This window comes from Heteronotia binoei, chromosome 11 (assembly GCF_032191835.1).
Source record: "Heteronotia binoei isolate CCM8104 ecotype False Entrance Well chromosome 11, APGP_CSIRO_Hbin_v1, whole genome shotgun sequence".
NCBI classification, from domain to species: domain Eukaryota; kingdom Metazoa; phylum Chordata; class Lepidosauria; order Squamata; family Gekkonidae; genus Heteronotia; species Heteronotia binoei.
Genome location: NC_083233.1, coordinates 61,526,776 through 61,541,731, shown reverse-complemented (window position 1 = coordinate 61,541,731; position 14,956 = coordinate 61,526,776).

Below are 14,956 nucleotides of genomic sequence, written 5' to 3'. Positions count from 1 at the left end.
TAGTTAAGCATACATTTGGTGAAATTTGAAAAATATTTGGATGGGAAAAAAAATCACCCTAACCCAGCAACAGATTTAAAAAGTCTTAAATACAAAGTATAGTTTGAGGAAGGCATTCCCTTTTGTGTAAGAGCAAAGAGGGAATACCTCTTTGAAGACATGGTTCCTCTAAAAACAAAGTGTCCTGTTTATTTTTAGAGTTGATCCTTTTTTTAACACAACTATGTGCAGATTTTAGTCATGTAACTATGGCTTGCACGATTGGCTGAGATTTTTTTTTTTAAAGATAAGGGAGCAATGTTAATGGCATCTGTGACATGGGAACATTCCTGATGGCATTCATTGAGTAATGTGGTGGCAGTCCCAAGCATTCCCCCCTTAATAGGTGCAGATAAAGGATGGCCAGCTTGCTGGAGGTGTAAACCAAAGGGCAGGAGCCAAAAGGCTTTTGGCTTCTGGCTCAATCCTTATGACCCTGGAGGGTCTCAGCACTTCAGGCAGCACCGACACATTCCACTGAGCGCTACAATTGGCAGGAACAGTGCTTGAGGTCCAGAAGATTGATCCCTCTAAGCTGTGGAGTCTTGTGAGCGGAAATTCTACTTCATGAGCTATTGGCATGAAAGCTGTGAGTTACTGCATGCATTAGTTTGCTTTGGGGTCATTTTTCCTGAGCTAAATAAAAAACGTGTGAGCTGGAGGCTAAAGAACTGTGAGCTAGCTCACATTAACTCATCTTAGAGGGAACACTGGCACGGACCACAGATACCCCAGGAGGAGATGTCCATGAACGAGACCTCCTGGAGGGACTGCGTTTCCCTGTGATCCATCAGTGTCAGCAGGATGCTGCTGATGGGATTTCTAGTGTTATGGACCCAGGTATCTGTGTGTTGGGGAAGGGAAGCAGTGGAGGTGTTGCTACTGGGATTACTGGTGGGAGAAGGACAGGCCAGGTAAGGGGACGAAGGGTCATAAAATTGCAGCTAGTCCCTCTCTCAATGCAGGGGGGTGGTAATGTTGGTCACCCATCAAGCCTAAAAGTGCAACTACTGAATGCTAGATTGGTTTACAGTAAAGCATTTCTCAGCCCATGATTTAATAGCGGGTGAGGAGACCAGCCAGGTACATATAGCAAAAACCTCAGTCTGATATTCCTGTGTGATTACTAGAGGCAGAGCCTTTTTGGTGGTAACATCTTTTCCCTGGAATGTCCTTCCTCTTGAGACTTGCCTGGTTTCTGCTTTACTCTCTTTTATGCACCAGGCCAAAATATTTCTCTTTAGCCAGGCTTTTAACTGCAGTGTTCCGTCTTCATAAGCTTTTTATGGTCTGCTCCTGGCCGGAGGAGTGTTTTATCAACATCGTCCTAGACTGCTCCATTTAGGTGCTTTTATGCACCTGGGCTGCTGAGGCTAGCTCAATCTTGTCAGATGTTGGAAGATAAGCAGAATTGGCACTGGTTAGTAGTTGGGCAGGAGACCGTCTTGGGGAGTCGAGGGTCACTACGTGGAGGCAGGCAGTGGTGAGCTACCTATTTGTCACTTGCCTTGAAAACCCTACAGGGTCATTATAAATCAGCTGTAACTTGATGAGACTTCTTCGCCACCACACACCGGCTTGCTTTTTTTATTGGTTGTTTTTATAGGCGTGCATTTTGCTGCTTTGATTCATTTTGAATTTGTCTCGTTTCTACTGTTGCTTGAGTAGATCTTGTGCTGTTTAGTTGCAGGCTGCCTTGAGGAGGTCTGGAGAGGCGGCATATGAATCGAATAAAGCCAGCTGTGAGCCTGAGCAAGCCCTGCATTGGCCAGCCCCAAGAATTCCCTGCTGAACAAGGTCTTGGTGTTACCAGCAGAAACATTACTCTTTTGACATAGATAGACCTTTGCCATGAGCTTTAATTTATTACAGTAGCCTTTAGTGAGATATCTCTTCTGTATGCGGACTGCATCAGGGACAGTCTTATTTGGCATGGAGACCCATCTCCCATTACAGACTGAGGCCTTGTTCCCAAATGACTAGACTTGGCTCTTTGCTCTATTAATAACAGCATTCTTTGTTTATAATGAGGTTCATTTTCACTTAGGATCTCTGCATGAATACATCCCCCTCCTACTTTGGAAACTCTGGGACTGTTTTTGCACACAGCTTACCACGCAGTCACAATCCTGTTCCCTCTGCAGCATCCGGTCGGATTTTCCACCATCTGCGCCGGAGTTACAGGAAGTGCCGCGGCTTTTGCGTAGCAAACGTAAACTGGGTTTTAGCGGTTTACGTTTGCTACGCAAAAGCCGCGCACTTCCTGTAACTTCGGCGCCGATGGTGGGAAATCGGACCGGACGCTGTGGAGGGAACAGGATTGTGACTGCATGGTAAGCTGTGTGTGAAAATGGTCTGGATGAGGGAACCAACAAGCAGCACTGTGTTGCACACCCTAAATTCATTTCAATATGGCTGGTGAAGATGGGTTTCTCTACTGTGCTTGTTACTCTTTGTCCCGTCCTGACCAATAAACTTCAGTTGGTGAAAGATGAGCCAGCAGCAACCAATGTTCCCTCTAAGCTGCAGAGTCTTGTGAGCAAAAATTCTACTTTGTAAGCTACTGGCATTAAAGTTGTGAGCTACTGCATAAATCAGTGTGCTCTGGGGTCATCCTTCCTGAGCTAAGACAAAAATGTGTGAGCTGGAGGCTCAAAATCTGTGAGCTAGCTCACGGTAACTCAGCTTAGAGGGAACACTGGTAGCAACTATGTTCCAAACATGGTTCCATGACTAGGTCAGTTCTCAATTGCGATCTGTCTAGGTAGGCTAGAAAAATTGGGGTTTGAACTTTTTCAGTATGCAGTAGGGGAGGAGCTTTGGAAGGGGGGAGTTACTTTTCTCTGGGTGGGGGGAACAGTTTTTCCCTGGGTGCCATCTTTTCCCATTTTCACCCAAGATGCCAGGATGAGCGAAAAAGCATTGCCTTTCCCCCCGTTTTCACTTCATACGACATTACATAGCCAAGTTTCCTTGGCTACCGATGATGATGTCAATCTCAAACAGGAAGAAGGAAACGTTTCCTGCCTCCGCTCTTGTATTGTTGGAAAAGGCTTGTCGAACAAAATGCTGCCTGGCAGCAGGGGTGAGCGTGAACATTCAGTCCCTGCTCTGCAGTTCCATCTAAAGACTACTAAGAATTTCCCTTTCCCTTGTTTGTGGGCTGAGGAGTGGCCATGTCCCCGCAACTCACAAAGTGGCGGTTCTCGTTTCCTTGGGCCGCTTCTTTCAGGTATGAGCGGTGGTAGATCTTTTTGTGACCACACTTGGGAGTCCTGTACGCTGAATGCTAGACTTCCTGTCTGCCTGGGAGGCCCGTTCTGTGTGCATGTGTGTGCGTGGTGGGTGTAAGCATGTGCAAATGAACGAGGGGTCTTGTCCCCCTTCGGGAAACCTGTACGGCCAAGGTTGGCTTTGCAGGCTTCCCCTGTGTCACGGATTTGTGGCGGGATTTAATTGTGGCAGTCTGTGTGTGCGCGTGTGGTGCGTGTACAAAGATTTTGATATTCCATTAAATACTATGTAGAAATGAGATTTGATACTGTAATAATTTGGTCTCTGTGACATTTTATGTTTCAATGTTTTAATCTTTTTTTTTTAGGAGACGAGGAGGAGGAGGGTGGGAGTGGGGTGGGATGACACTAATCTTTTATTTCTCTCAAGATACTGTGAGAAACATTTCATTCAGATGCCAAATAAAAATTGTGTTCTGTAAAAGAGGAACCCATTGCTGTGTGCTGGGTTGTGTGTGGGTCCCCCCTTCCCCCAAATGTCTGATTGTCGGAAGGCACAGAAAAGAAAGAGCTGATGCATCTTCAGATATGCGTTGCCAGGAGTTGTTTTGTAGGAAAAAATGTACAGGAGCTCAGTTGCATATCTCATCTGCATATGTCCCAGGATCTGTGCGCAGTGGGGAGAGAACTCACCACTGCGTGCAGACCCTGGCTGAAGGCTCAGGAGCTGCACTCCTGTGAGCTCCTGCTGAATTCAAGCCCTGTGCCTCACTAAAGACCAAATTCAAAGAGCCCATGGGCTGGATTGGCAGAAGGGAAAATGGTGAGATCCATAGCAGAGTCCAGCAAGGAAATGGAAGATCTCGAGTGAGTACACTATAGCAGGGGTGGCCAGTGGCTGGGGCTGATGGGAGTTGTAGGCAAAAAACATCTGGAGAGCTACCGTTGGCCACCCCTGCACTATAGCATACGGAGAGTCGGTTCAACTCCTGCTTTCAATACATCTCAAACGTGGTCTATGCATATGGAAGAATAAGGCAAGAGGTAGAATGGATTGGGTCACATCAGATGCAGGTGTTGGGCTTCCACTCTTGAGTGTTACTTTGTACTAAAAAAAAAAATCCATGCCAATATAAAAATTTTGGGGATAGAATCTGCCCCATTCTTTTTCTTGGTCTGCTAGTTTCTCGTTTGTAAAGGATTTTTTGATGCATCCCCCAATGTGACACCCCCCCCCCCACAAGTCTGAAGTGGAGAAGTCCATTCTTATCACTTCATTCTTTTGTACATCTCAGTCGGGCCTCATCTGGCCTTGGGAGACTGTGTTTGCTGCATTTATATCTCATCCTTCTACTCAAGGTGTTTGGAATGTGGTGTACAGATTAAAACAATAAATCTTTTTTTAAAAGCAGAATAAGAACCATTTAGCCATAAAGGAACAATTTGAAAGCCCTCTTCTGAGCAGCAATGTGGCACATGGCTCATGTCTCAAGAAAAGAGTAAGGCCCTTTCCCAGTGGGGCTTGTGGGTCAGATGGTTTCCACCTAGAAACAGCTGCTACGGGAAGCATGGGGAAACTGTGAGCCAGAAGCTAGGGATGGAAGTAAATGTAGCTCTTTTGGTTGGCGGTAGTGCCAAATATAGAGAACCCCCTTGGCACAGAGTGGTAAAGCTGCAGTGCCACAGTTCAAGCTGTCTGCTCACAACTTGAGTTCGATCCTGGCAGAAGCTGGGTTCAGGTAGCTGGCTCAGGGTTGACTCAGCCTTCCATCCTTCTGAGGTCGGTAAAATGAGTACCCAGCTTGCTGAGGGTAAAGTGTAGATGACTGGGGAAGGCAACGGCAAAACTACCCCATAAAAAGTCTGCCGTGAAAACATCGTGATGCGACATCACCCCAGAGTCGGAAACGACTGGTGCTTGCACAGGGGACTGCCTTTGTCTTTAGTGCCAAATACGGCTCGCCACAGGATGCAGAATGAGTACCACTGCCTTAAGGGGGGCTGTAACTTCCCTGTCTGTATCTGTATATCTACCAACCTTGCCTCATTCAAGGTAGGCCACATGTAGAAGGCGAACAAGTAGCCTGTTTCACTGATCTAATCTTGTGATCCATTAGATTGAAGTCCAGTAGCGCCTAAGAGACCAACAAGAATTTCAGGCTATAAGGCTGTTGAGAGCCAGTGCTCCCTTCATTGGACATGAGTAAACTAGAAATGGAAGTCTCTGGCTCCTTTTATCCTGTGATCGGGGCCTGCAAAACAAACCAGTTTCCAGGTTTGTTGCAGGCCTTGGTCCCAAGATGGAAGAAAAGGAAGACTGCAGATTTATACCCTGTCCTTCTCTCTGAATCAGAGACTCAGAGCAGCTTGCAATCTCCTATATCTTCTCCCCCCACAACAGACACCCTGTGACGCGGATGGGGCTGAGAGGGCTCTCATATCAGCTGCCCTTTCAAGGACAACTTCAAGACCATTCCAGCAGGTGCATGTGGAGGAGTGGGGAATCAAACCTGATTCTCCCAGATAAGAGTTTGCACGCTTAACCACTACAACAAACTGGTTCTGGAAGGACTCTCAGAAATCTCCATTTTTTTTCCTACTTGTGTCTGATGAAGGGAGCACTCTGGAAAATGTATACCCCGAAGTTCTTTGTTGGTCTCTAAGGTGCAACTGGACTTGAATCTAACTGTTCCACTGCAGACCAACACAGCTACTCTCTTGTGATGTATTTATGGCAGACTGGTCTTGGAAAGCAGAATTTGAATCAGCAGGGTCCTGAGCTCTTAAAAACAAAACATATGCACACACAAAATCCAGAGGAAATTCCTAGTCCTGATGTTTTTGACTAAAAGCAACAGAAGTCATTTCTTCACCCAAAGAATCATTAACACATGGAATTCACCGCTGCAAGAAGTGGTGGCGGCTACAAGCACAAGAGGGGATTGGATGAAGATATGGAGCAGAGGTCCATGAGTGGCTATTAGCCACAAGGTATTGATGAAACACACTGTCTGGGGCAGCGGCACTCTGTATTCTTGGTGCTTGGTGTGGGGGGACACACAATGGGAGGGTTTCTGTAGTTCTGGCACTGCTGGTGGACTTCCTGATGACACTGTGTGACAAAGTGTTGAAACGGATGGGCTTTTGGCCTGATCCAATGTGACTTCCTTTATGTTCTTAGATAATATTTTGGGAAATCTAACATGCCTAAGAGGGGGCTGAAGAACATGGCTTTAGTTAACCTAAATTTCAAGCCCATGGCACACACTGTCTTTGTTCTGTACCAGATAGCATATTGTGGGGTGGGGACATGAACACATTTGAATTGCATGTAGACCTGGGTATGGGGTTCTTAGCAGTCCCTTCCCCAGCCTTTATGAGATGCTGGGTCTGGGATTGCCTGCCTCTGTGAAGATCCTACATGTGCCTGAACACTGGCCTCACTTTGCTAACTGCTTACTTTTTAAAAGTCTCCATTGCCTTTCCACTCCAAGCCCAGCTTACCCGTTTGGTTAAACTGTACAAAATAGAGCAATCAAGAAATGAGGACAACTCAGCAAAGGTAATCAAAAGTGACACCAATACTTGTGCAGTTGCTGATTAAATCTTAAGTGCTCTTGAAGGATTTGCAGGAAGGACTTAAAATGTAGTTATGGTGCTAGATGAATTTGCCTGGGGTGGGGAATATTTGATAGAGCAGCTACAAGAAAAAGTCCTTCCTAAGGGTGGGGAAATGCCTATTTAAATTCCAGATATTGCCACCTGGAGAAGAGCCAGGATCTTAGCCAGTTGATCTAGATCTAGAGAGCCAGTTTGGGGTAGTGGTTAAGTGCGTGGACTCTTATCTGGGAGAACTGGATTTGATTCCCCACTCTTCCACTTGCAGCTGCTGGAATGGCCTTGGGTCAGCCATAGCTCTTACAGGGTTGTCCTTGAAAGGGCAGCTTCTGGGAGAGCTCTCTCAGCCCCACCTACCTCACAGGATTTTTTTTGGGGGGGGGGGAGGTAGAGGAGATTTTGAGCCGTTCTGAGATTCAGAGTGAAGGGCGGGATATAAATCCAATATCATCATCATTTGAAAATAGCACAAAGCTGATTCATTGCTGCTCTCTAAAGTAACTTTTGAACTGAAAGGGAGCTTTCCTTTCTAATTAAAACTCATTGAGACACCTTTTAATTACCATCTGTTGACCAGCTGCCACTGAACATTTTAGTGGCATTTCCCCCAAAGTGCAAATTTGAGCTGTGTACAATGCTTAGATGTTTGTGCTCTCACGTAAAAAGCCAGAGTCCGATATATGATTCACAGTGTGTCAGCTGTTTCTTACATCTCATGCCACTTTTGTTGAGCATCTCAAAAATCAGGTTTACTTAATGGGGAATTTAGAATTTGCTCTCCCCCCCCCCCAACTCAATATGAGCTTCTGAAGCTGAGAACAGCGTTCATAAACAAGAATGTATTGAAATGTCAAAGGGGGAAAAAGTACACACACATCAGCATTATTTCAGTAGCAGGGGGAATGTAAACCCATCGCATTTGGAGAGCTTGCTTAAAGAAGAAAACAGACCAAGCCCTCTGATCTGGAGACTTGAGTTGTAATGAATTCCATAAACATGGGAGCGACAGCAGAGAATGTTCATGAGGACAATCTAATCTGTGAAGACATGAAGGTACAATTTTCACTAATCGGGAGGCTTGGAAACAGCTGTGAGCATTCTGTGTGCTCACATTTATGATTTGTTTGCGGTTTAGATTGAGCTGGCTGTTGAGCGATGGTGCCTGTACCGTGGGTGGTGGTCATTATCGCAGGCAGCCCTCTGCCGGTTGCCGTTCCTTAGGATTGGCAGAAGTTGGTGAGAATTATAGTTCTCTCTCCCTTCTGATCTAAGGCAGCAGGGACTCCTGCTGGGAAAGCCTGGAAAAAGTAATTTACAGGCAGAAGACTCCTCAGTTGGAGACTTCCTCCTTAAAGAGCCAACTCATTACTCAGATTTCTGCGCAAGCCCCAGTTCTTCAGTATCACCGGTTGTTCACGTTGTCGAATGCCCAATGTCCTCAACAGAACAGGTGCCATGGGGGCCCTGCCAGCTCTCTCTAATTAACGCAAGACAATAACATGAAAAGGCCAGCAATAAACCAGCAGAAGGATAAATATCAGCATGAAAGTATCTGATAAAAACCTGACAGCTGTCTTAAGTCAGTTTCTGATAGTCCAAACAGTAAGTGGGTAAAGCAATCGTGTTCTGAGCGTGCCTGCACATCTGCTGGTCTGATCTAATGAATAAAGACCTTGCAGATGGAAAGGGGTGCCAAAGAAGTATCCATAATGCCAACTAACAATCATCAGACCTTGGAAGCTAAGAGGGGTCGGCCCTGGTTTGTATTCCGAGAGGAGACCACCAAGGAAGACCAGGGTTGCTATGCAAAGGCAGGCAAAAACAAAACACCTTGCTTCATCTCTCACCTTGGAAACCACATGGGGTCACTATAAGGAGAGCCAGTTTGGTGTAGTGGTTAAGTGTGCGGACTCTTATCTGGGAGAACCAGGTTTGATTCCCCACTCCTCCACTTGCACCTGCTAGTATGGCCTTGGGTCAGCCATAGGTCTGGCAGAGGTTGTCCTTGAAAGGGCAGCTGCTGTGAGAGCCCTCTCCAGCCCCACCCACCTCACAGGGTGTCTGTTGTGGGGGAGGAAGGTAAAGGAGATTGTGAGCCGCTCTGAGACTCTTCGGAGTGGAGGGCGGGATATAAATCCAATATCATCTTCTTCTATAAAATTGGCTGTGACTTAACAGGAAAAAAGATACTGGAGAAAGGCAGCCAGTTTGTAATACTAATGATTATGAATAGTAAAAACTCAGCCTGTGGAGCTATTATTTGCATAAGGATGAGACAATTTCAAAAGTTGTCAAATTCAGTTTGAGCATCCCTGTTTTGGTTTGGTTCCTCACTTGAAAGAAACAGACCTCCTGGTCCTATTGCATCAGTTTCTTCATGCCAATTTTCCCCACAGCATCCACCCCCCTCCCCCACGAGAACAAGTGGCTCAATTTTCTTTCAGTTTTCATAAAGACCATTTTAAGACGAAACCTAAATATACAGTTCTTAGATTCAGGTGGGTAGTTATGGTGGTCTGAAGCTACAGAACAAAGTTTGAGTTGTGGTACCTTGAAAACCAACAAAGTTTAATTATGGGGATAAGCTTGTTGGCAGAGCCTTTAACTTGACAACAGTGCACAGCTTGATTTAAAGAGCAGATAAAGGTTTATTTTGGAATTAACATACTTGACAGGAAAGAGGAGAGACAGAGATAGGTTCCCAGCTATATGTCTAGCTGAGAGAGAGGGTAAGACTGAGTTCTAAGAAGAAGGGAGAAAATGCCCTAAGAGTAGCAATTTGGAGACAGACAAGAAATGGCAACAGGAGATAATCATAGAGTTGGAAGGGACTTCCAGTGTCATCTAGTCCAACCCCCGCACAATGCAGGAAATTCACAAATACCTCTTTCTCCCCCACACACTCCAGTGACCCTTTCTCCATGCCCAGAATATGGCAAAAACCTCCAGGATCCCCTGCCAAACTGGCCTGGGGAAAAATTGCTGACTGACCTCAAAGTGGCGATCAGCATTTATCTGGGTTTGTAAGAAAGGGCCACAAGAACTTAGCGCTGATGAACCCTTCCCGCCCTCCCTCTCACAATTGACCTAATCCACAGTATCAGCATTGCTGTCAGATGGCCATCAAGCCTCTGCTTAACTCATCAATCAGTTGTAGGATCTCCTCTCTTGTCACCTCAATCTGACTCAGGTCTTTAAACACCCCTTCCAAAATTAGTGGTTCTGGAGCAGGCAAACACTTTTCATCTTCCACAGTGAAGATGGAGGCAAAAAATGCATTCAGCTTCTCAGCTATTTCCCTATCTTCCTTCAGTAATCCTTTTTTAAAATTTAATTTCAACTTGTTGGTTCCAGTCTGACCTTCTGGGGCAACAGAAAACAATTCTGCACCATTCTCTATATGACAGCCCTTTGAGTACTTGAAGATGGTGATCATATCACCTCAATCATCTCCCCTCCAGACTAAACATACCCAGTTCCTTCAACTTTTCCTCATAGGACTTGGTCTCCAGACCCCACACCATCTTCATTGCCCTCCTCTAGATGTGTTCCAGCTTGTCTATATCCTTCTTAAATTGTAGTGTCCAAACCTGAACACAACATTCTAGGTGAGGTCTAACCAGAGCAGAGTAAAGCAATACCATCACTTCATGTGATCTGGACACTATACTTCTGTTGATACAGCCCAACATTGAACTTGCCTATCTAATTGTCTTCTTGCTGCTCCCTGCAGGATCTTATTTTCTGCATCTTTGTACACCAGACATTGTCTTTTCCAACAAAGCTTTCATACACACACACACTTCTTCAGATACTTTAGCACTGATACTTTTCACAGAATCCTATCAGCACCACCATGGCTACCATGGAGAGTTCCTGCAGAACTCTAGTTTACCTTCAGAGGGCAGCAGCGGGCAGCATAGTTTCTTAGGGATTTCCAAATTGGCTCCTCAGACTGAAGAGTTAAAGCAGCTGTTTTAGTCGCCCGCCAACCAGCAAAAGAAACAAACAATATACTGATTTCTCCCGTTCATTTGGGTAGAAATTTGAGACACAAATCTGGGGTGTTGTTTTCAGGACAGCCTTGCAAATAGATCAAGGCAATTAAGTTGACCAAAATTTTTAGTCTAAAAATATTTATTATGTAATGGGAACATCGGTAAAATTAAAGATCACTAGCAAGAAATAAAATAGAACTGGTATAAAATTAAACTGCTCTGTGATCAAAATGCAGGAGCTCAAGTCTTTGGACAAAAGAAGGTTTCACAAGAAGAATCCACTATGTGTCTCTTCAGTAGCTTGAACTGTCAGGCTGATATCACATAGTCTCTGGAAGCCAAAGTTGTCATCGTTTCTGATTGGCAGTGGGAAGCGGGCTCATGATTGACTGGGTTTGAAGTCAGCCTAGGCATCTGCATTTTGACAGAGCTGCTATTGTGCGTCCTGTTCAGAATGTGGCTTGGAATTGTTTTGATGTGGACACATACATCAGCCTGTCTGGCTACTCTCTCTCACACACACACTCAGCCAAACTTCCCTCACAAAGGGGTTGTTGAGAGGAAACAATGGAGGAGAGAACAACGATGTGAGCTGCTTTGGGTCCCCAGGAGGGAGAAGAGCAGAGTATAAATATCTCAATGAATGGTTATATATTGCTTCGAGTCTTTATGTTCATTAGCTTTGAAAGCCTGTGAGTTAAGTCGATGCCTGATGAAATATTGGCTCCTAAGGAGGAGGTTAACGTGGGTGATAAGATTTTGTGTATTTTAGCTCTTTTAATTTGAGGTTTGGATATTGTGTGAGAATAGTTTCCATTTGGAACGAGGGTGTTGGAATGAATGTGGCCAGTATCACAATGGGTCCCAGCTGCTACGCAAAGAGGGAGGCAGGTGATGGCATTCTGCCGAGCTTTTGTTTCCTTTCCAAGTCCTTCCTCCTCTCTGTTCTGGTCCTGACATCTGTCGCTCTTGGAGCCACTGCTTCAGCTGTCTTTTAGAACAATTTATTTGCTACTTCCGAATCCCAGAATAGGCACACTGCGTGGGCTGTCACCGCTCTGGTGAGATGGTGGAGGCAGCCGGGCTTCTTTGGCACCACACGGGGCCTACCCACATGCTTCGAGGGATGCACTTCCCTCAGGCAGAAGGGATCTCCTTTCTAACTTTCAGTTGGTGCAGTGCCTGTCCTGAATCCCTTTCTGTAGGGATGAGAACCTCATGGCCTTGGACGGCTCTCTCACCAGATGCCCAAGCAGATTGGCGAATTCTGTGCTTCTCTCCAACAGGAAAGCACTCAATAGTCCCATAATGCTTTTGGCTTGTATCAGCAAGACTCATGGCAACCATTCTTGGCCCTTGTCTTGAATTTTTGCCTCCTCCAGGGAATGCCATTTTACCACCTGCCATGGTTTATGCTCAAAGTTGTGGGGTTTTGCAGACAGATTCAAGTCCAGTAGCTCAGAGACCAACAAGAGTTTCAGGATATCTTGCAGAGCGTGCTTAGAAACCGTCAAGGCTAAGATCTGCATCCAACACAGCTGCCCCAGATTTTGCTTTGTCTTTACAGAAGAACACGAGATCAGACTGGTGGGCCATCTCGTCCAGCATCCTGCCTCACAGAGTTGGCAGGAAATAGCAAGGACTTCTGCCATCGGCAGTGGTACCATCTGGCCAGCTTTGTCTTCCATTTGAGACATCAAAACACATTTTTGGCAATATCGGACGACACCTTTTAACTAAACTCAGCAGGGAGCCAAGTAGTACAAAACGGGAACAGATTTTCATATGAATGTGGGGAGTGGAGGGGGAGAGGTTGCTGCATGCATTTCAGTTCCTTTTTATCTTTGATGGTGTGCCAGTGCCTTGACCCAAGCATCATCTGGGCCAACTTGATGTATGTACTGGTTAAAATGTTGCCCTAGTACCTGGGGGATCTACATTCAAATCCCTGCTATGGCCTGAAACCTACTGGGTAACCTTGGGCCTATCACTGTCCTTCAGCCTGAACAGTTTGAGGACTTGGTCCTTATCATGAAAACAGGGCTTAGACACTGGTACACTTTTTTTTTTAGTTGCTTTTCATATTAAAGTGTTAAAGACTACCAGAACGAGGAATGGTTTATCTGTGAACCCAGATTCATTACAGGACCCCAGAGGTCAAACTGGAGAGGTGTTTTTGTAACTGGGCATGCACAATCTAAGCTTTGCCTCAGATAGTTTTAAAAATACAATCCATACTTGATAGTTAAAACAGAAATATCTTATTTTTGTCATGCTGTTCTAATTCAATATGGGAAATGTAGTGGGATGGAAAGCACTTTTTTTTCTTTATTGTTCATGGTTCTTTCCTTTCCCCATTTTATCCTTCCAACAACGAGCACCCTTTGAGGTGGGTGTGGCAGAGAGAGGATGACTGGTCCAAGGTTAACCAGTGACCTTCATGGCAAAGATTTGAATCTCGGTCTCCACAGTCCAAGTTAGACTCTAACAACTGCACTGTCCTACATAGACTCTCACTGCTGAAGGTTCTACTCCATCTAACAAATGTTGTATTCTTTCCCTGCAGTAGCTTGTCTTGCACTGATGTAAAAGGCAAAGAGGCTGTATGATCTTTGGGTTAAAGGTACACTGGGGAGGAAAAAAGTATACAGTTGTTCTACAGTCTCTTCTTATCAGGTCAGACTGCCTTCAATTGCATGGTGGAAGAACGTATACTGCACAGAAGTGGATGGTTGTTAAGTGTGAATTTACATGCATGTAAGCTATGTGGGATCTGGCCACTCAAGAGATTTAACTTCTGGAGACCCTGTGTGAACGCTGAAAGGTTACTGTAGTGCAGTAACAAGATTTTATCGATTTATTTACTTGATTTATAGCTCAGCTTTCGTGCTGAGACTAAAGGCAGATGATAAAATATAAAAAAAACAAGGCAATCAGACAACATAAAGACACCCTACAAGCAAGACAACCATCACAAAATTAGAAGACAGGACAGAACATTCTTAAGACATGATATACCATAAACAACAATAAAAATTCCATTTGCTGAAACATACGTTCCATTTAAAACAAGTGTTTTCCTGGGGGAATCCCACCGTGTTCTGTGCTGCTTTTAGCGATGCTCACAAAGAGCAGCTTCTCCCCCACTGTTATCATTGTCGTTCTCTCTCTCTCAAAAAAAAAATCTCAAGAATTTTTTTTTCTTTTCCCTTTTATATTTCTATTCTATTGCTGTTGATTTCCTTGCTTTTGATTATGTGTTTAGGCTTCTTAAAGCTGATTCTGTGTATTCTTTTAAAATTCTTGATAGACTTTTACAATTATGGTGCTATTACTACTACTACTATTACTACAAGGCCTTGAGAGCTTTTGCTAGAAGGCAGCATTTTTATTTATGTATTAGATTTTAAAAGTTGCCACTCACCTGAACATTAAAATATTAAAATACACGGCTATCACTACCACTATTAAAACCGTCCAAACATGGTTATTTAGCCTCCAAAGACCAACCTAAACAATTAAGCTTTGCATGCCAAACTGGTAAGGCCCTTCCCCTGGTGACTGCTTACTGAGCCATCCTGGGGCCAGGCACCTGTAAGAGATGATGACCCTAAAAAGGTAGTCCCCTGTGCAAGCACCAGTCATTTCCAATGTTTTCATGACAGGCTTTTTACAGGGTGGTTTGCCATTGCCTTACCTAGTCATCTACACTCCCCCCCCCCCCCCGCAGTAAGCTGGGTACTCATTTTACCGACCTTGGAAGGGTGGAAGGCTGAGTCAACCTTGAGCTGGCTACCTGAACCCAGCATCTGCCGGGATCAAACTCAGGTCGTGAGCAGAGCTTAGACTGCAGTATTGCAGCTTTACCACTCTGCTCCATGGGGCTGTTGGTGATGGCTCTAGATGCTCCCTTATTTAAAGAGGGAATACATTTATTGATTTATGTATCCCCCCCCTTCAAGTAAGGGAGTGATAAAAAAGCTGAAGGAAGGGCAACATTTAGGTAAAAACCTGTGAATGCGAAGGATTGCTCCTTCTGACAAGTTTTCTACAGCAGATTGAAGTTGC